This window comes from Schistocerca gregaria, chromosome 9 (assembly GCF_023897955.1).
Source record: "Schistocerca gregaria isolate iqSchGreg1 chromosome 9, iqSchGreg1.2, whole genome shotgun sequence".
Classification (NCBI taxonomy): domain Eukaryota; kingdom Metazoa; phylum Arthropoda; class Insecta; order Orthoptera; family Acrididae; genus Schistocerca; species Schistocerca gregaria.
Window position 1 is genome coordinate 234,475,008 of NC_064928.1, and position 21,208 is coordinate 234,496,215.

At 42.7% G+C, this 21,208-nt stretch overlaps 1 protein-coding gene across 1 annotated transcript in view; it reads right to left on the reverse strand.

Moving 5' to 3' along the window:
- The window catches only part of LOC126291798 (luciferin sulfotransferase-like), a 242,722-nt gene extending 222,400 nt beyond the window's left edge, over window positions 1-20,322 (reverse strand). Inside the window, exon 1 of the mRNA XM_049985495.1 lies at window positions 20,268-20,322. The gene's annotated coding sequence lies outside the window, so the exon portion shown is untranslated. The remainder of the gene's footprint in view (window positions 1-20,267) is intronic.
- Window positions 20,323-21,208: the final 886 nt, after the last annotated feature.

Below are 21,208 nucleotides of genomic sequence, written 5' to 3' on the forward strand. Positions count from 1 at the left end.
GATTCCTAGCTGGTATAAGGGAGGCAGAAAGTAGGGAAAAAAACGTTGTCTCCACGGCCCCACCTCGTACCCTGCCCTGCTACGCAGAGCGACTTATCATTACAGCATGTCTGAAGGAAGGAGAAACGCGTACTAGAAGACTGGCTTACTTTTACTGGCCACACAAACCGCAGTCGGTCCTTGACCTCACGCAGTCCAGCCTTCTACATTTTTCCTGTCATCTGCATCTTCATCTCCCAGATCCAGTATCTGCATGTCTGCCACGGTATTATCCTTCCATCTCAATCTCGGCCATCCCAGTGGTCTCTTTCGTTCAGCTTCTCCATCCATTACAGCCTTTATTACCGTGTTCTCCCCTCACCTCTTCAGGCAGTGTGTATAAGTGTCTCAGTTCTCTGTTTTTCCTTATTCTCCACTGTTCATTTTCTTTCACTGGTCCATATATGGAAACCCAGTTCTAAGTAAAGAAGGGAAAGCAGAAAGGTGGAAGGAGTATATAGAGGGCCTATACGAGGGCGATGTAGTTGAGGACAATATTATGGAAATGGAAGAGGATGTAGATGAAGATGAAATGGGAGATATGATACTGCGTGAAGAGTTTGACACAGCACTGAAAGACCTGAGTCGAAACAAGGCCCCGGGAGTAGACAACATTCCATTAGAACTACTGACAACCTTGGGAAAGCCAGTCCTGACCAAACTCTACCATCTGGTGAGCAAGATGTATGAGAGAGGTGAAATACCCTCAGACTTCAAGAAGAATATAATAATACCAATCCCAAAGAAAGCAGGTGTTGACACATGTGAAAATTACCGAACTATCAGTTTAACAAGTCACAGCTGCAAAATACTAACGCGAATTCTTTGCAGACGAATGGAAAAACTGATAGAAGCCGACCTCGATGAAGATCAGTTTTGATTCCGTAGAAATGTTGAGACACGTGCGGCAATACTGACCCTACGACTTATCTTAGAAGAAAGATTAAGGAAAGGCAAACCTACTTTTCTAGCATTTGTAGACATAGAGAAAGCTTTTGACAATGTTGATTTGAATACTTTCTTTCAAATTCTAAAGGTGGCAGGGGTAAAATACAGAGACCGAAAGGCTATTTACAATTTGTACAGAAACCAGATGGCAGTTATAAGAGTCCAGGGTTATGAAAGGGAAGCAGTGACTGGGAAGGGAGTGAGACAGGTTTGTAGCCTGTCCCCGATGTTATTCAAACTGTATATTGAGCAAGCAGTAAAGGAAACAAAAGAGAAGTTCGGAGTAGGTATTAAAATACATGAAGAAGAAATAAAAACTTTGAGGTTCACCAATGACATTGTAATTCTGTCAGAGACAGCACAGGACTTGGAAGAGCAGTTGAACGGAATGGACAGTGTCTTGAAAGGAGGGTATAAGATGAACATCAACAAAAGCAAAACGAGGATAATGGAATGCAGTCGAATTAAGTCGGGTGATGCTGAGGGAATCAGTTTAGGAAATGAGACACTTAAAGTAGTAAAGAAGTTTTGCTATTTGGGGAGCAAAAAACTGATAATGGTCGGAGAGCATATAAAATGTAGACTGACAATGGCAAGGAAAGCATTTCTTACGAAGAGAAATTTGTTAACATCGAGTATTGATTTAAGTGTCAGGAAGTAGTTTCTCAAAGTATTTGTATGGAGTATAGCCATGTATGCCTCGAGATGGCTGGGTGTTGTGTGATGTCCTTAGGTTAGTTAGGTTTAAGTAGTTCTATGTTCTAGGGGACTGATGACCTAAGATGTTAAGTCCCATAGTGCTCAGAGCCATTTGAACCATTTTTGAACAATGTATGGAAGTGAAACGTGGACGATAAATACCTTAGAGAAGAAGAGAATAGAAGCTTTCGAAATGTGGTGCTACAGAAGAATGCTGAAGATTAGATGGGTTGATCAAATAACTGATGAGGAGGCACTGAATAGAACTGGGGAGAAGAGGATCTTGTGCCACAACTTGACTAGAAGAAGGGATCGGTTGATAGGACATGTTGTGAGACATCGAGGGATCACCAATTTAGTATTGGAGGGCAGCGTGGAGGGTAAAAATCGTGGAGGGAGACCAAGAGATGAATACAGTAAACAGATTCAGAAGGAAGTATTTTGCAGTAGGTACTGGGAGATGAAGGAGCTTGCACAGGATAGATTAGCATGGAGAGCTGCATCAAACCAGTCTCAGGACTGAAGACCACAACAACATATGGTTCTCAATACTCTATTTTCAAAAGTGATGAGTATTTTCCTCTGTTTTCTTTGTTAGGGTCCATGTCTCACTATTTGCTTGATGATAGTCTCATATACTCTTAATTTTGCCTGCCTAGGCAGTAACTTCGCTCGTATGATGTTCTGCACAGCTCCTAGACATGTTCCCCCTGCTTGAATTCTTGTTACTATCTCTTGTTCTATAAGCTTTTGCTGGTTGATGTTGACACCGAGGTACGTTAATGTGTCTGTCTTCTATATTGTTAGCCGGCCTGAGTGGCCGAGCAGTTCTAGGCGCTACACTCTGGAACCGCGCGACCGCTACGGTCGCAGGTTAGAATCCTGCCTCGGGCATGGATGTGTGTGAAGTCCTCAGGTTAGTCAGGTTTAAGTAGTTCTAAATTCTAGGGGACTGATGACCTCAGCTGTTGAGTCCCATAGTGGTCAGTGCCATTTGAACCATTTTTTTCTATATTGTTAGATTTCCGATTTTTCGATGGTTTGGTTCTAAACGAGCGCTTCTTCCTACTACCATGAACTTTGTTTTACTTTAATTCATACTTAGACCTACTTTCTTAGCCTCTTGCATTAGCACAGTCCCCATTTCCTCCAGGTCTTCCACGTTCTTTCCTATCAGCACAATATCATCCGCAAAAGTCAGGACATTTATCTCTTTTCCTGTGGTGACTCCTGCAGTTTCACATGATACTGTCCTCAGGGTGTTGTTGAGGGCCAAATTGAACACGGTTGGTTATATAATATCTCCCTGTCTCACTCTTGGTTTTATTTCAAATGCTTCTGAGAACTCCCCCTGTACTTTTACTCTACCTGTCACACACATTTTAGTTAGCTTTATCAGCTTTTCAGGTATCTGACACTCTGCCATTGTCCTCCACATTTCCCCTCTTACTATGCTGTCGTATGCTTTGTGGAAGTCTGTAAACAGGCGAAAGGTATCGTGACTGTGCTCCCAGTTCTTATCTAATATTTGTCTTAGTGTGAATATTTGGTCGATTGTCGATTTACCTTTTCTGAACCCTACTTGTGCTGTGTCTAATATTTCCTCAATGTGTGGGTTGAGCCTGACAACCTGCAGTTATGTCCAGGGCCATTTGTGGCAAAATCTGGGGAAACTACTTCGCCGTTCACCTCGAAACTAATATGAGCAGCTCCTTCCCTCCCCCCTCCCCCCTCCCCCCCCCACCCCCCCCTCCTCCACCACTGCTCTTGCCACTACATACCGTCAGTTGCATAGCCACCATCAGAAGAAATACTCTATCTGCAGTAGATTCTCCTGTCGAGAAATTTGTTATGAATTCTTAAATTTCTTCTAATACCTTTGATTTCTGTATTACTTACGATACCTCGAGGTAGCTCAAGGGTGAGCATGTGAGCGGAAGTAAAAGGGGGAAGGAAAGTAACAGCAGTCGAACTTGTTTGCTCACTTGCTGTAGAAGCACGTGCCCTCTCATTTGGATGACAGTAGACTTCCTGTTCACCGTCACTTTCATATGGATGGTTTATCTCCTTCCTCCTGCAGGTACTTAACACAAAACAAGCCGTATTTCTGACGTGTTTATTGTTGCTTTTAACGGTGAGAAAGGGCTGTGGTGATCGAGGACAGTTATTCTAAACCTTCTTAGCTCTCTGACCCCAAAATAGTAAATATACAATAAAATATAAATATAATAATATAAATAAAATTAACATTTCTTGAATCCCACCCGCAAGCCTTTTACTTTTCTTATACATGTAAAAAATTATTTAATAATCACGCTGCACTACTTTTATACATTAAGAAAATACCGACGGCATAAAAAATGTAATACGACGGTCCCTATTCTTTTATGTTGCTGTATTTATAGCGACATATATGAACATGCACGTATGACATGTACAGTCATCACCAATTTGCAAGTTCCAATTTGATGTGTTCCTGCCCTTTGTAATCTCGTCTCTTTCTATAATACTCGCTGTAAGTGCATGTCTGAACAGGCATATGGATGCGTTTGAACAACTCGGGTTGTCACCAGTATAAAAGAGGTGCTTGCGGTTGCACACTTCAGTTAAGTTTCGAATGCGAAGAATTTGTCTGGTGCTCTTATTTTAGTGTGTTATCAACCGTGAAACTGGATTACTTTTTTCTTAATGAATAAATCTGTAAAAACTGAAGTGAGTCATGTACATCTAGTGAATCAGTCGGTAAAAAAGACCAAGTTGTACAATGACAATTATTTAAATTACTGATTTACCTCACATCAAAATTAGTTCGACACTTAGAATCTAAACCTTGGAATTTTTCGAAAGAAAATTACATACCTAGAGAAATCAACAACCTTCTGTTTGTCTAAGTCAAGCCGTACAAATAAAGATATAGGTGAAGTGTCTTATTTCTCAGCATTAAGAGTAGCTAAGACGTCCAAACTTCACTCAGTCCCCGAAAAAAATCATATTGGCTTCTGCAGTTGGTATGGTTAGCGTCGTAATAGGAGTGGAAGCAATTAAAAAAAGTAATATATCGCTTTCTGACCACACAATATCAAGGTCAATCGATGACATCGCGGATGAAATTCGCGATTAGATAATTCAGCACATGAGTTGGAGTGAATTTTTTTTAGTATACATTCTGATGAATCAAGTTAACAAACAAGTGTCAGTTCTTACGTTTTGTGAGGAGTTAATATTACGTGATGGGTACACATCGGTCAAAGAAAATATGTTGTAGGCCGTCCGTGTGGCCGAGCGGTTCTAGGCGCTTCAGTCTGGAACCGCGCGACTGCTACGGTCGCAGGTTCGAATCCTTCCTCGGGAATGGATGTGTGTGATGTCCTTAGGCTAGTTAGGATTCAGTAGTTTTAAGTTCTAGGGGACTGATGACCTCAGATTCTAAGTCCCATAGTGCTCAGAGCCATTTTGAACCAATATGTTGTATAGCAAAACAACACCGGTCCTTGCAACAAAACAGTGTCTTGGTGTTCTCTATAAACGCACTAGAAAGTATACCAATGTAGATTGGACTAAAATGTATTGCACTGGTCAATGATAGTGCGAAGGCGATAACAGGAAAGAATAGAGGATTAATGAAAATGTTAAAAGGCCATTTTATACCAAGGACGAAATGAATGCTTCATTGGCATGCTATTGCCACAAAAAACCTGCAGTAAAGTCTCAATCACATTGATTATGAAATAGCTAAAATTGTTAATTTTATTAAAAGCCGACAGTTGCTAGTTCTTGCGATGAAATGGCCGAAAATTAAAAAAAAAACCTCTCCTTTTCCGTATAGAAGTTAGATGGTTATCGCGAGAGAAAGTGTTATCCCAGGTACTGGAATTACGAGATGATTTAATAATATTTTCCACGATAAACAAATTCCATTATCATTGCTTTTATAGAATAATGGTGTAAGTGGTTTGCTTCCTGAGTTGAAGCATTCTCGCACCTAAAGACCTGAATGTGAATTTACTAGGACGTAATGAAAACATTTTATTAATGATAGAAAAAGTGCATGCTTGCATTAAGAAGGTAAATATTTGGATTATGTCAAATCTGAGTATGTTCTCTCTCGCTTAGGATTACTGAGAAAAATTCGAATGAACAAGTCGCTAATATTCACCACAATTTGGATTACACGAAGATACACTTGCGTGAGCTAAAAACTCAGTTGACGTATTTACCGGAAGATAAAAATGGTTTCTCGAAGAGATGGGTACTGAATCCGTTAAGTGATAACGTTGCCGCCGCTGCAAAGTTACCAGTTGAGATTCAGAACCAGGTCACCGAAATGACTGCCGACATGACGGTGCAAATGGAATTTACATGTGAAGATTGAAATACGTTTTAGCTTGGTCATCGGAATGAATGTGCAAATTTAGTCACAGAAGCACTGAAACCGCCAGGTTAGCCGAGAGCGTTATTGCTCTGCTTCCTGGACTCGGGAAGGCGCGCCAGCCCCATAGCGAATCCGCCCAACGGCTTAACGACGGAGGCCTGTGTACCGGCCAGCCTGGATGTGGTTTTTAGGCGGTTTTCCACATCCCACTAGGTGAATACCAGGCTGGTCCCCACGTTCCGCCACAGTTACAGGGCTCGCAGACATCTGAACACATTCGCACTTTTCCATGGGTTACACTAGACACAGACAGTTGGGGTACACTAATTCTGTCGCGGGGGATACGGGGTGGCGGGAGGAAAGGCATCCGGCCAGCCCTTAAATTAACCTTGCCAATTACGATTAACCATACCGACCCTGCGTCATTGTGGGAACAAGGCACAAGTAAAAGAAAGTCACAGAAGCACTGAAAATATACTAAGGTGACGAAAGTCATGGGACCTGCGATACACATTGCTGGAGCTGTCATTTGTACTCGCGTGATTCATGTAAAAAGGTTTCCGACATGATTATGGCCCCCGACAGGAACTAAAGTACTTTGAGAACGGAGTGGTACTTGGAGCTAGAAATGTGGGACATTCTGTTACGGACATCGTTAGGGAATTCAATATTCCAATACCCGCTGTGTCAAGATGGCGCTAAGAATACCAAATTTCAGGCATTTCCTCATCACAGTCAACGCAGTTGTCGGCGAACTTCTACATCTACATCTACATCTACATCTACATCTACATCCATACTCCGCAAGCCACCTGACGGTGTGTGGCGGAGGGTACCTTGAGTACCTCTATCAGTTCTCCCTTCTATTCCTTTGTTCGTGGAAAGAAGGATTGTCGATATGCCTCTGTGTGGGCTCTAATCTCTCTGATTTTATCCTCATGGTCTCTTCACGAGATATACGTAGGAGGGAGCAATATACCGCTTGACTCTTCGGTGAAGGTATGTTCTCGAAACAGTTGGTAGCCCTGCGCCTGCTATACGGACGTTTGAGTCACAGCTCCCGTACAAGATAAGTAATTTTAGTAGTAATAAACTGTTTATAACACTTTAAACTAATTTATTACGTTAATTATAGTGCTCTTCAAGCGTACCATTAAAAATTTTTGTCTTACTCGCGTATTTTCACAGTAATCACGCAAAGTTCGTTTTGTTTACATACCGCGGCCAGGCCGAACTTTTGAGCTTTCAGATTAAACTTCATACCGCAATTTTAAGTGCATTTACTGATAGTTTAGTGTGCCAAATACGTTTGCTACCCCTTTATATCTGTAGAGTATCGTCATCTCTTAAGTAATTTCCAGTAAGAAACTTCTGAACCATTGTTTACATTGTCGCGAGTAGGCCTAATTTTTTGTACACGTATTTTCATTGTTTTCCGGTAACTTAATTGTCTTTCTGTCACTGAAATCGATTTGTACCATGAGTGTAAAGTGCCTGACGTGCCGTAGAATTGTTAGCTCCGGGGTCTGGTGTGATGGATGTAGTAACTTTTTTCATTGGGGAAATTGTAGTGGCGTGTCAATTGGGAAAATGAGCGAGACTCATCAGTGGTTCTGTAGACTATGCAGTAGAGATAGAATGATTGTGGAACAGGAGGGGAAAATTGCTGCCCTTCAGGCTGAGTTAGATGAGGCTAGACGAGAACTGTGCAGGTTAAGGGGGGAGGAGGGTAAACAGGGGTGGGAAGTGGCAACAGGCATAAGGAACAGGCTAAGAAATTCTCCTGACAGCTTCGTTATATATGTACAAAATAGGTTTGACCTGTTGCCTCAGTCGGAAACTGATGAGCCTGTCACAGAAGTAGATGTAGACAGGGCTCAACAAGCTTTCAGCAGCAAATTGAATAAGAAGGTAGGGAAGTGTGCAAAGAGAAAGAAAGTCTTGTTGCTAGGTAGTTCGCATGCTAGGGGTGTGGACCAACTTCTGCAGGATGAATTAGGGTAAGAATACCAGGTCACAAGTTTTTTCAAACCTAGTGCTGGACTGGGGCAGGTTACAGAGGATTTAGGTTCACTATGCAGAGGCTTTACTAAGGAAGATACCGTGGTTATTGTGTGTGGGCCGGGCAACAGTATTGACAGAGATCTGTGGTACAGCATAGAGTGTGACCTGGCAAATATTGCATCGGCATCGAGTCATACCAGTGTTGGGTTTGTGTCGGTTCTGGAGCGCCACGACTGGCCTCATTTGAGCTCTTCTGTCAGGAGAGTTAATTTGGAGTTGGAAGGGCTACTTGGATCTGATGCAGGGTCACACATTGGTGTGGTTCCTGTTGATTCACTCTGTAGGTGGGACTATACTAGACATGGCCTACACCTCAACAAGAAGGGGAAGGGTAAACTGGCTGGGCTGATAGCAGGAAATTTAAAGGGGGGAGGAACTACATCTCTTGGTGGCAACTCTTTTTTAGTGTAAGATCAGTGTCCAGTGGGAAACTCAGCCTGGCAAGTACTAAAGATGTTAAAAAAGTTCAAGATACTCACAAAAGTAAAATGAAAAATGTTAGTATATGTCATCAAAATATTGAAGGATTGAAGAATAAAACTGATGAGCTTCTGCTTTGTTTAGAAGATATAGAAACTCAGAATGTAATAGATGTACTACGCCTGTCTGAGCATCACATTGTCACTGATATGCAAAAGGTTAGCATCAATGGGTACAAATTAGCTGCACATGTAAGTAGAGATAATATGATGAGAGGAGGAGTTGTCATATATGTCAAAAGCTTCCATAGCGCAAAACTTTTAGAAACTAAAAAATTTTGTGTAGAGCAACATATGGAAGCATGTGCCAATGAACTAAAACTAAATGATGGCACTTTCATAATTGTAACAGTGTATAGGTCCCCCTCAGGGAATTTCCAGCTATTTCTAGAAAACTTGGATGCTTTGTTGTGCTATCTGTCAGACAGAGGGAAGCAAATTATCAGTTGTGGGGAGTGTAATAGGAAGAATGACCTTGTAGTATTACTCAGTTCTTTCAATTTGAGCTCCGTCATTGATTTTCCTACTCGGATAACAAAGAACAGCAGGACATTGATAGATAACTTTTTTATAGACCAAGATAAGTTTAAGGACATAAATGCTTATCCTGTTGAGAATAGTCTTTCAGATCATGGTGCACAGCTAGTTACAGTACATGGCATAGCTCCACGCAGTATATCAAATCAGAATTTCAAGGCAGTATGTTCAATTAACAATATAAATACTGCAAACTTTAGGGAAAGCCTAAAGGAGCTAGACTGGGATGAAGTGTATATGGAACCCGATGCAAACTTGAAATATAACTTATTTCACGATACATTTTTAAGGGTATTTGAAAATTGTTTTCCCAAGAAAACAGTGAAACATAATTCCAAGAAAACATATAAAAAACCTTGGCTAACTAAAGGAATAAGAATATCTTGCAACCGTAAAAGAGAACTGTATCTAGCAGTAAGAGGGAGTACTGACCCCGAAATTGTTCAATATCATAAAAACTATTGTGCAGTAGTAAGAAAAGTTATTGAAAAGTACAGAAGCATGTGTATCATGTCTGAGATCAGTAACTCTGATAATAAAATTAAAGCAATTTGGAATATTATTGAAAGGGAAACAGGGCAACCAAGAGCACAGGAAGACTTTAGTGCCATAAAACTGAATGACAAGTGTACTAACAAACAATCTGAAACTGGAAATATTTTCAATAATCATTTTTTAAATGTTGTGGAGAAAGTGGGATCTAGATCTTCACTAAAAGAGGCAAGGCTTCTAATAGAAGAGGCCATACCTGTGCAGTTTTAAACAACTGTATTTCCACGAAACTCTCCCTCTGAAATCAGTAAGATAATAAACTCACTGAAAAGTAAAAGCTCTTACGGAATTGATGGCATTTCCAGCAAGATACTTAAAGCTTGTTCCCCACAGATAAGTAGGATTTTCAGCCACGTATGTAATACCTCTTTGGAGCAGGGTGTTTTCCCCGACAGACTGAAATATGCCATTGTAAAACCATTGCATAAAAAGGGGGATATGTCAGATGTCAACAACTATCTCTCTTCTGACAGCTCTATCAAAACTTTTTGAGAAAGTAATGTATTCAAGAGTAGCCTCCCATATATGTAAAAATAAAGTACTAACAAAATGTCAGTTTGATTTTCAGAAAGGCTTTTCAACAGAAAATGCTATATATGCTTTCACTGATCAAATATTAAATGCTCTGAATAACCGGACATCACCCATTGGTATTTTTTGTGATCTCTCAAAGGCATTTGACTGTGTAAATCATGGAATTCTTTTAGATAAGCTAAATCATTATGGTTTGAGGGGGGCAGTGCACAAATAGTTTAATTCATACTTAACTGGAAGAATGCAGAAAGTTGAAATAAGTGGTTCATGTAATGTTAATACAACAGCTGATTCCTCAAACTGGGGGGCTATCAAGTATGGGGTCCCACAGGGTTTGGTCTTAGGTCCTTTACTGTTCTTGATATACATTAATGACTTACCATTCCATATTGATGAAGATGCAAAGTTAGTTCTTTCTGGTGATGATACAAGTATAGTAAAAACATCCAAAAACCAAGAACTAAGTGATGTAATTGTAAATGATGTTTTTCACAAAATTGTTAAGTGGTCGTCAGCAAACGGACTCTCTTTAAATTTTGATAAAAACCAGTATATACAGTTCCGTACAGTAAATGGCACAACTCCAGTATTAAATATAGACTTTGAACAGAAGTCTGTAGCTAAGGTAGAATTTTCAAAATTTTTAGGTGTGTCCATTGATGAGAGGTTAAACTGGAAGCAACACACTGATGGTCTGCTGCACGTCTGAGTTCGGCTACGTATGCTATTAGGGTTATTGCAAATTTTGGTGATAAGAATCTCAGTAAATTAGCTTACTATGCCTACTTTCAGTCACTGCTTTCATATGGTATCATATTCTGGGGTAATTCATCGTTGAGTAGAAAAGTATTCATTGCTCAAAAACGTGTAATCAGAATAATTGCTGGAGCCCACCCACGGTCATCCTGCAGACATCTATTTAAGGATCTAGGGATCCTCACAGTAACCTCATAGTATATGATCTTCACTATGCAGGGTTAAATCTGACTTTGGCACAGAAGGGGGTAAATTATGCTGCCACAAAAGTCTTTGATCACCTACCAAACAGCATCAAAAGCCTGACAGATAGTCCACCAACATTTAAAAATAAATTAAAATAATTTCTAGATGACAACTCCTTCTACTCATTGGCTGAATTTTTAGATATAAATTAAGGGAGGGAAAAAAAACTAACTTAAGCATTAGTGTCATGCAACATTTTGTGTAATGTAATATCTTGTACAGACATCTTTCATTAACCTGACACGTTCCCCCTCATTATGAAGTGTCGTATTCGTGATCTATGGAACAAGTATTAATCTAATCTAATCTTTAACAAAAGCCCGTACCGAGCTACTGCGCGTCTCTCCTGCAGAGTCCGCACTGGAGTTTATCTATCACCTCCGTAACTATTTCGCGATTACTAAATGATCCTGTAACGAAGTGCGCTGCTCTCCGTTGGATATTCTCTATCTCTTCTAGCAACCCTATCTGGTACGGATCCCACACTGCTGAGTAGTGGGCGAACAAGCGTACTGTAATCTACTTCCTTTGTTTTCGGATTGCATTGCCTTAGGATTCTTCCAATGAATCTCAGTCTGGCATCTGCTTTACCGACGATCAACTTTATATGATCATTCCATTTTAAATCACTTCTAATGCTTACTCCCAGATAATTTATGGAATTAACTGCTTCCAGTTGCTGACCTGCTTTATTGTAGCTAAATGCCAAAGGATCTTCGTTTCTATGTATTCCCAGCACATTACACTTGTCTAGATTGAGATTCAATTGCCATTCCCATGCGTCAATTCGTTGCAGATCCTCCTGCATTTCAGTACAATTTTCCATTGTTACAACCTCTTGATAGACCACAGCATCATCTGCAAAAAGCCTCAGTGAACTTCCGATGTCATCCACAAGGTCATTTATGTATATTGTGAATAGGAACGGTCCTAGACACTCCCCTGCTGCACACCTGAAATCACTCTTACTTCGGAAGACTTCTCTCCATTGAGAATGACATGCATCGTTCTGTTATCTAGGAACTGTTCAATCCAATCACACAATTGCTATGATAGTCCATATGCTCTTATTTTGTTCATTAAACGACTATGGGGACCTGTATCGAACGCCTTGCGGACGTCAAGAAACAAAGCATCTACCTGTGAACCGGTGTCTATGGCCCTCTGAGTCTCGTGGACGAATAGAGCGAGCTGGGTTTCACACGACCGTCTTTTTCGAAACCCATGCTGATTCCTACAGAGTAGATTTCTAGTCTCCAGAAAGGTCATTATACTCTAACATAATACGTGTTCCAAAATTCTGGCCGGCCGCGGTGGCCGCGCGGTTCTAGGCGCCTCAGTCCGGAACTGCGCGACTGCTACGGTCGCAGTTTCGAATCCTGCCTCGGGCATGGATGTGTGTGATGTCCTTAGGTTAGTTAGGTTTAAGTAGTTCTAAGTTCTAGGGGACTGATGACCTCAGATGTTAAGTCCCATAGTGCTCAGAGCCATTTGAACCATTTTGATCCAAAATTCTACAACTGATCGACGTTAGAGATATAAGTCTATAGTTCTGCACATCTGTTCGACGTCCCTTCTTGAAAACGGGGATGACCTGTTGTGCCCTTTTCCAATCCTTTGGAACGGTACGCTCTTCTATAGACCTTCGGTACACCGCTGCAAGAAGGGGGGCAAGTTCTTTCGCGTACTCTGTGTAAAATCGAACTGGTATCCCATCAGGTCCAGTGGCCTCTCCTGAGCGATTTTGATGGTTTCTCTATCCCTCTGTCGTCTATTTTGATATCTACCATTTTTTCATCTGTGCGACATTCTAGAGAAGGAACTACAGTGCAGTCTTCCTCTGTGAAACAGCTTTAGAAAAAGGCATTTACTATTTCGGCCTTTAGTATGTCATCCTCTGTTTCAGTACCATTTTGGTCACAGAGTGTCTGCACATTTTGTTTTGATCCACCTTCAGTTAACGACCGGGAGCAGCGGCGTTTGCGTAGAGTTGTCAGTGCGAACAAATGAGGGACACTGCGTTAAATAACCGCAGAAATCAATGTGGAACGCAAGAGGAACGTATCCGTTAGCACAATGTGGCTGAAATTGGCGTTTATGGGCTACGGCAGCAGAAGACCGACGTGAGTGCTTTTGCTAATAGCCTGACATCGCGTTCAGAGCCTCTCCAGCTCCGTGACCGTACCTATTAGACCTTAGACGACTGGAAAACCCCGGTCTGACCGGATGAGTGGCGATTTCAGCTGGTAAGACCTCATGCTAGGGTTCGAGCGTGGAGCACAGAAGCCATGGATCCAAACTGTCAATAGGACACTGTGAGAGCTGATGGTGACTCCATAAGGACGTGGGCTTTCCTGACATGGAATGGAGTGGGTTCTCTAAACCACCTGAACCAATCGTTGACGGGAAATGGTTATTTTCGGTTATTTGGAAACCATTTGCAACTATTCGTGAACTTCATGATCCGACACAACGACGGAATTTTTCATGGATGGCAACGTGCCATGCCACGTTTGTTCTCTGGACATTTCGAGGGAATGATTTAGCAACCCAGAGCGCCCGACATGAGACGTAATCGACAGCTCAGTTACCGTACAAAATCCTGCACCAGCAACACTTTTGGAATTGTGGTCAACTACAGAGACAGCATGGCTCAATATTTCTGCAGTCAACTTCCAAGACTTGTTGAGTCCATGCCATGTCGAGCTGATGTATTACGGTGAGCAAAAGGAGGTTCGACACGATATTGGGAGGTGTATTAATCCCTGTACAAAGTGTTTTTTGTTTATAGTTCCTTTAAAAACTAAAAACAGGGACCTTCCTTTATCACTTGAAAAAAATTTGCTTCTGTGTGTTTACAATTTAAACACACGTATGGAGAAACTTTTAAATGAGAAATAAACGCAACGATCGCATTAATTTACTTTCTTTACATGTGTGCGTATCGCAGGTAAAACGTTTATAGTAATTTTTTCTCGTATATTTATTTCTCTATTGTCTGGGCTATTTTGAAAGCTCCCCTTTTACACTACTGGCCATTAAAATTGCTACACCAAGAAGAAATGCAGATGATAAACGCGTATTCATTGGACAAATATATTATACTAGAACTGACATGTGATTACATTTTCACGCAATTTGGGTGCATAGATCCTGAGACATCAGTACTCAGAACAACCACCTCTGGCCCTAATAACGGCCTTGATACGCCTGGCCATTGAGTCAAACAGAGTTTGGATGGCGTGTACAGGTACAGCTGCCCATGCAGCTTCAACACGATACCACAGTTCATCAAGAGTAGTGACTGGCGTATTGTGACGAGCCAGTTGCTCGGCTACCATTGACCAGACCTTTTCCGTTGGTGAGAGATCTGGAGAATGTTGTAGCCATGGCACCAGTCGAACAATTTATGTATCCAGAAAGGCCCGTACAGGACCAGCAACATGCGAGCGTGCATTATCCTGCTGAAATGTAGGGTTTCGCAGGGATCGAATGAAGGGTAGAGCCACATCTGAATTGTAACGTCCACTGTTCAAAGTCCCCTCAATGCGAACAAGAGGTGACCGATACGTGTAACCAATGGCCCCCCATACCATCACGCCTGGTGATACGCCAGTATGGCGATGACGAATACACGCATCCAATGTGCGTTCACCGCGAATTCGCTAAAGACGGATGCGAGCATCATGATGCTGTAAACAGAACCTGGATTAATCCGAAAAAATGACGTTTTGCCATTCGTGCACCCAGGTTCGTCGTTGAGTACACAATCGCAGGCGCTCCTGTTTGTGATGCAGCGACAAGAGTAACCGCAGCCATGGTCTCCGACCAGGAGACACTTACATAATTAGCTTGAAAGAATGGAGACTCTCTCTTAGGAAGGCATCAAGCGAATTATTATTTGCTGTTTTAAATAGATGTATTTTGAGTTTGCTTTTAGTGGTTTTGGTTGATATGATTTTGAGCCTCGCTATAATGACCATGTGCTCACTAATCCCTGTATCCGTCATGAAGCTCTCTATTAAATCATGATTATTTGTGGCTAAGAGGTCAAGTGTGTTTTCGCAACCATTTACAATTCGTTTGGGCTCATGAACTAACTGTTCAAAGCAATTCTCAACGAAAGCATTCAGTAGATTGAAGTCTCCACCAATTATTACTGTATGAGTAGGGTACTTATTTGTAATGAGATTCAAGTTTTCTTTGAAGCGCTCAGCTATTATATCATCTGAGCCGGGGGATCGGTAGAAGGAGCCAATTATTATTTTTGTACAGCTGTTGAGTATAACCTCTACCCATAGTAATTCGCAGGAACTATCTATTTCAACTTGACTACATGATAAACTACTACCAACAGACACAGACACGCCACCACGTACTTTATTTAATCTATCCTATCCCTAACACGGCGTGCGCCTCTGTAAAAAAATTCGTCAGAATTTATCTCCGGCTTTAGCCACCTTTCTGTTCCTAAAACGATTTCAGATTCAGTGTTTCTATCAGGGTTTGAAGCTCTGATACTTTTCCAACACAACTGCGACAATTTACAACCACAATACCGACTGTTGCTTGGTCGGTTCTTTACCCTGCACCCTTTGAGACTGGAGCCTTTTTGATCTTTCCCAAGACTGTGTAACCTAAAAAACCGCCCAGTCCGCGCCACACAGCCCCCGCTACCCGTGTAGCCGCCTCCTGTGCGTAGTGGACACCTGACCTATTTAGCGGAACCCGAAACCCCACCACCCTATGGCGCAAGTCGAGGAATCTGCAGCCAACACGGTCGCAGAACCGTCTGAGCCTCTGATCCTCCACTCGGCGCTGTACCGAAGGTCCTTGCCGCGCGGGATAAGCCGAGCGGTCTGAGGCGCTGCAGTCATAGACTGTGCTGCTGATCCCGGCGGAGGTTCGAGTCCTCCCACGGGCATGTGTGTGTGTGTTGGTCTTTAGGATAATTTAGGTTAAGTAGTGTGTAAGCTTAGGGACTGATGACCTTAGCAGTTAAGTCCCATAAGATTTCACACACATTTCAACATGTTTAATGAGCCAAAGGTGCGCAATCGGTCCTGTCGACGATGCTGCAGATGGTGAGCTCTCCCTTCATCTCTCTAGCAGGACAGGCAGTCTTCACTAACTAAGCCGGAAACCAGAGAGAATCTTTTCCGCTCCATAGCGAGACACATCATTAGTACCGACATGAGCCACCACCTGTAGTTGGCTGCACTCTGTACCCTTCATGTCATCCGATAGGACCCTTTCCACATCGTGGATAACTCTGCCTGGTACGCACACGGAGTGCACATTAGCTCTCTTCCTGTCCTTAGCTGCCATGTCCCTAAGGGGCTCCATCACCCGCCTACCATTGGAGCTCCCAATGACAAGCAATCCCACCCTCTGCGCTTGTCCGAATCTCACAGGAAGACCGGCCACTGCCGCAACAGACGAGACCGCCCTTGCTGGCTCAGAAGTACTTTCGACACTGGGAAGCACGCCAAACCAGTTACCGAGGCGTAAGGGTGCAGCCTTGCGGCCAGCAACAACTTTCCTGGCCTTCCGCCCAGAGATTCGTGACCCCGCCACCGTTCTCCAATCACCGCCAGGCATGTGTCGACCAGTGGGGACGTGAGAATCCGAGGGCGCTGTGGCATCAAAGATCCCAGGCGATGCTACAGGTTCCAGAGGCGCCGAAGCGCTCGCATCGGGTGTCCCAATGTCACCGCGACCCAGGGCAGCAGCCTGGAGCCTGTCGACCACGGCCAACTCACCTTCCAGCTGTTTACGGACGGCGGCCAATTTCCCAAGAATCCGTACACAACAGGCGCAAGCCCTGTTCATCCCTAGCATTTTTTTCCTCTCTTTTGTCTCACAAAACGTTCAAAACAAACAGATGACTGATGATTACGCGAATGTACGCTATACGGGTATTAAAACGTGCTGCTGCAACTCTCAAATATCATAATACGCCCGAAATTTGTGAATTAAACTATGCAAGTTCCCAAACACACGCCAACAAATTAATAATTAGACTATGAAACAAATAAGTGAGCTAAGAGTACGACTTACTGCTAGATGCTACTTATCGAACGGCGGCAGGGAGCTCACTTCGGCCGAGATTATGTATACACACACACACACACACACACACACACACACACACACATATATATATATATATATATATATATATATATATATATATATATATATATATATATATATGTCTTGCTGGATGGAAGAAATTACTGCGTCAAACGAAAAAAACTACAAAGAACGAAACTTGTCTAGCTTGAAGGGAGACCAGATGTCGCTATAGCAGGCCCGCTAGATGGCGCTGCCATAGGTCAAACGGATATCAACTGTGTTTTTTAAAATAGGAACCACCATTTTTTATTACATATTCGTGTAGTACGTACAGAAATATGAGTGTTTTAGTTGGACCACTTTTTTCGCGTTGTGATAGATGGCACTGTAATAGTCACAAACATATGGCTCATAATTTTAGACGAACAGTTGGTAACAGGTAGCTTTCTTAAATTAAAATACAGGCTGTAGGTACGTTTGAACATTTTATCTCGGTTGTTCCAAAGTGATACACTATCTTTGTGAACTTATCGTTTCTGAGAACGCATGCTGTTACAGCGTGATTACCCGTAAATACCACATTCATGCAATAAATGCTCAAAATGATGTACGTCAACCTCAATACATTTGGCAATACGTGTAACGACATTCCTCACAACAGCGAGTAGTTCGCCTTCCGTAATGTTCGCACATGCATTGACAACGCGCTGACGCATGTTGTCAGCCGTTGTCGTCGGATCACGATAGCAAATATCCTTCAACTTTCCCCACAGAAACAAATCCGGGGACGTGCGGGCCATGGTATGGTGCTTCGACGACCAATTCACCTATCATGAAATATGCTATTCAATACTGCTCCAACCGCACGCGAGCTATGTGCCGGACATCCATCATGTTGGAAGTACATAACCATTCTGTCATGCAGTGAAACATCTTGTAGTAACTTCGGTAGAACATTACGTAGGAAATCAGCATACATTGCACCATTTAGATTGCCATCGATAAAATGTGGGCCAAGTATCCTTCCTCCCATAATGCCGCACCATACATTAACCCGCCACGGTCGCTGATCTTCCACTTGTCGCAGCCATCGTGGATTTTCCGTTGCCCAGTAGCGCATATTATGCCCGTTTATGTTACCGCTGTTGATGAACGACTGTTCGTCACTAAATAGAACGCGTGCAAAAAATCTGTCATCGTCCGTAATTTCTCTTGTGCTCAGTGGCAAAAGTCGCCGCCATGCAATTCCTTGTTCATTAGAAATATGGTACAGATGCAATCGATGTTGATGTAACACTCTCAACGCAGACGTTTTTGAGATTCCGGAATCTCGTGCAATTTGTCTGTTACTGATGTGCTGATCAGCCGCGACAGCAGCTGAAATACCTACTTGGTTATCATTATTTGTTGCAGGCCGTGGTTGACGTTTCACATGTGGCTGAACACTTCCTGTTTCCTTAAATAACGTAACTATCCGGAGAAAGGTCCGGACACTTGGATAATGTCGTCCAGGATACCGAGCAGCATATCTATAGCACACGCCCGTTGGGCATTTTGATCACAATAGCCATACATCAACACGATATCGACCTTTTCCGCTATGATGTATCACGAAGCAAATACCGACCGCACTGGCGGTACTTATACGTTTGTGACTATTACAGTGCCATCTGTCACAAAGCGAAAAAAGTGGTCCGAGTAATTCATATTTCTTTACGTATTACGCGAATCTGTAATAAAAAATGGGGGTTCCTATTTTTAAAAAAACGCCGTAGAAGAATTGTGACATGAGGTGTTAACCCTGGATAGCTAATGCCCTTTAGTTTGCATACAGAAAGTCTTTTACAAATTTGTATCGGCCCTGAAAACAGTCTTTTTGTAGCTAGGTTATTGTTTACTTAAAGCAGGTTCTCGAACTGGCGGCCCTCTGACGCGGTGAAACGTCCCCTTAGGAAAATTATACACGACTGTGCTTAAACTGACACACAATATCTTTAGCGCAACGCATTCTGACTTCCAAAAATCCCTACGAAAGAATGGCCCTAACTAGCATTAACCTATACGTTTCACAAATCACTTACCTCACAAAAATCTTCGTTACTCGAACTACTGCAATACAGCGAGCGCCACTACTGCCAACTAAATAAAAGATTCAAACTTCTGAAGGCACTAACTACTGATATATATATATATATATATATATATATATATATATATATATATATATAAGTTCATGACATCAATTCTTACAAATTTGAAAACTCCGCCATCTCTCTCCCCACGTCCACCACTGCTGGCGGCTCACCTCCAACTGCGCAACGCTACGCGCTGTTAGCATCCAGCTGCCGCTGCCCAACACTACAATGGCAGAGAACAATGCAAACTAAACACAGACTGCGCACAGCACAGCCAGTGATTTTTCATACCGAGCGCTAAGCGGCGTTACCAATAAGAAAACCTAAACAGCCTACTTACAGCGGCACAAGCTTGGTAACGTAGAACGGTGTTTTGTCGAACTCTTTCAAAGATTCCTGGCATTGGCGGAACGTTGAAAGCGATCCGTTAATTTCTCTTCGTTGCGAGCGCTGCCCGTCAACCCGCGAACGGCAACAGGGCAGTCGGATGGCCATTCGGAGCGCGTGGCGCCAAGTTTCCGTAGTTTAAAAACGGTGCGTTGTCAACCTACACAACATTAATAATTTTGGTTCGCAGTGGCGTCAGCTATCCAGGGTTAAAATCTCGTGGCACAGCTATTCTTCACCATCTCACGTACTGTGTTTTAGTGCGCCAAACTTTCTTGTCCTTGATAGGCTGGTTGGTTCAGGGAGGGGGACCAAGCAGCGAAATCGTCGGTCCGATCGGATTAGGTAAGGATAGGAAGGAAGTCAGCCGTACCCTCTCAAAGGACCCATGCCGGCATTTGCCTGACGAGCACTATAAAATCTTAAGGAGTTTCAGCTTACCGGTCCTTGAGAAGCTTTCTCCCAAGCGTCCAAGCCAGTTGCCCTCACTACTGTGGTGCCACAGGCGGTATCTACTTAGCTGGCGTTGCCGTATCGCTCTACACTGCTCTCTTTTATATCTAATCAGAGGGCTTTGATACTGCGAATACACTTCGTGCCTCTGTATCTCCAGCACAAGACGTCGACGACTGCATTGAGGCAAACGTGCGGCCCCCGGGTCTGATATTGCCACATTTATTCTTCGACCCCATTCCATTTAGCTCTCAGTACGAAGGAGAATGAAGGCTACGCTTGTTCACATATGGTGCAATATTTACTGAGAGTTCTTTTGATTTACACATCTATAGTGGTGTGCAAGTACATAGACGTGATGTGTTTGGCGCAGACAGTGGGACGAAGAATACTTTGCAGTGCTGCCACTGTGCTGTCCCCCCCCCCCCCCCCCCCCTCTCTCTCTCTCTCTCTCTCTCTCTCTCTCTCTGTGTGTGTGTGTGTATGTGTGTGTGTGTGTGTGTGTGTGTGTGTGTGTGTTTCACGCCTTATGCTCCAGGTATAGCCTACCCAGCTAACTGGCAACGTGGGGTTATGCTTATTGGGCCACTGTCTCAGCTTCTGGCTATTCCTACAAATTTATATTATCCGAAAACCGCCGCTATCGCTATCGCTTCTTAACGCGGTATACACCAACAGTAAAAAATGTCGGAACATCAGAAAATAAATTAATGTAGAGTAATGAAATTACGGGAATACATTTGTATAGGTGTCATATTCAAGACAAGTTGATGTAAATGCGAGGTAAGCCATTGCAAAAGCGAAATACACTACCGGCAATTAAAATTGCTACACCACGAAGATGAAGTGCTACAGACGCGAAATTTAACCGACAGGAAGAAGATGCTGTAATATGCAAATGATTAGCTTTTCAGACAACTCACACAAGG